Source organism: Pteropus vampyrus, unplaced genomic scaffold (genome assembly GCF_000151845.1).
Source record: "Pteropus vampyrus isolate Shadow unplaced genomic scaffold, Pvam_2.0 Scaffold81, whole genome shotgun sequence".
Classification (NCBI taxonomy): Eukaryota; Metazoa; Chordata; class Mammalia; order Chiroptera; family Pteropodidae; genus Pteropus; species Pteropus vampyrus.
The window spans coordinates 4,136,812-4,138,154 of record NW_011888862.1 but is presented as its reverse complement, the minus strand read 5'-3'; positions in this window follow the sequence as shown (position 1 = coordinate 4,138,154).

The window sequence follows — 1,343 nt, the reverse complement described above, 5'->3', positions numbered from 1 at the left end:
AGTGCCACACGAATTAGTCACAGTGGCCTCTCGTGCCTTTGAAAATCTTTCATTTTTTTCAAGAAAATTGTCAACTTTCCCAGTCTCTGTTGTAGGGCTTACTGTCCATAGGCAATACTTTTACACATATCTCAACAGCACAATGTAGTGCGGTTCCAGCCATTTGTGAGCATCTTCCTTTCTGGTGCCACGAAGCACTTGGTTGTTGCTCTGTGTGAAGTATGGAATTGGTGATTATTCCTCCAGTGGTGATGAACATTTGCTTCTCTAATAACAAAGTCACATCCCTGTGCTATTTTATGCCTTTCTACATACCCACTAACCTTTTATTTCAGTTCTAAATATTAGTGTAAACTTCTGAAGCCATTTTTAAAATGGCATCTAAACTCAACAAGTGGGACACCGACAATGCGTGTATGTGACTCTGTTGAAGCAATAACAATATCAACAGTCATGACCAACGCTGAACCTGCTTAAACATATAAAACTATGCCACAAATTGGTAGCTACATCCAGGTTCAGAGATGTGAAATGGGGGAAATATGTGCATCTTGGAATCAGTAAATAAGGTGTATATCTTCTTATTTTCTAATGTAGACTATAGTAAGCATGATTTAAGCATTTATTAAGGGCTAGGTTTATTGTGAACATCTGTCTTTGTACCGTGTAATAAAACAGAGATAACTTCTATGAGCATTAAGATGGATAGTGGTGGCCTCAGGTCATGCCACTTTGAGAATACTTTGCCCCTTCAGTTTCAACCTTCTTGCTGAATATCAGGCAATGAATCAACACTGCACATGGCTATCTATGTGGTCTCGCTTTTCTTTTTTTACAGTCAATCTACTGTGGGCTAGAAAACCACAGGAAAAGCTGCTTTCCACACCAGCAACCTAAGAAAGGACAATCACAGACTGTGAGTGGCATAATAAAATTACAAAAGCAGAGGTGTGAGGATTGACCCTTATTATTGCATCTCTCTCTCCCAGCTCTACCCACTAGCACCTCTAACACCTCTACATTTCTTTGTCAGTGAGATGTTGCCTATCAGTCACTGCCTCTGATTCATTTCTATCCCTGATGCTGCTGCTTTCCCATTTTAGATCTTGTTTTAGCCCTATGCTCGTGGCAGCTGCCCAGAGCCGCCACAGTGCTTCAGCCAACTCTGTTGCTGCTCTCCACCCTGCAGAAACTTTGGGACTACCAGGCAGGGCCACCAAAAGACAGGCACAGGTCGCTGTCCTGGAATGAGCAGGGCTGATTATTGCCAGGGTCCTATGTTGAGGCAATTTCTCCCCCTTGTCTTGGGTACTTAGGAAGCTCATGTCACCTGATGCCAGGTC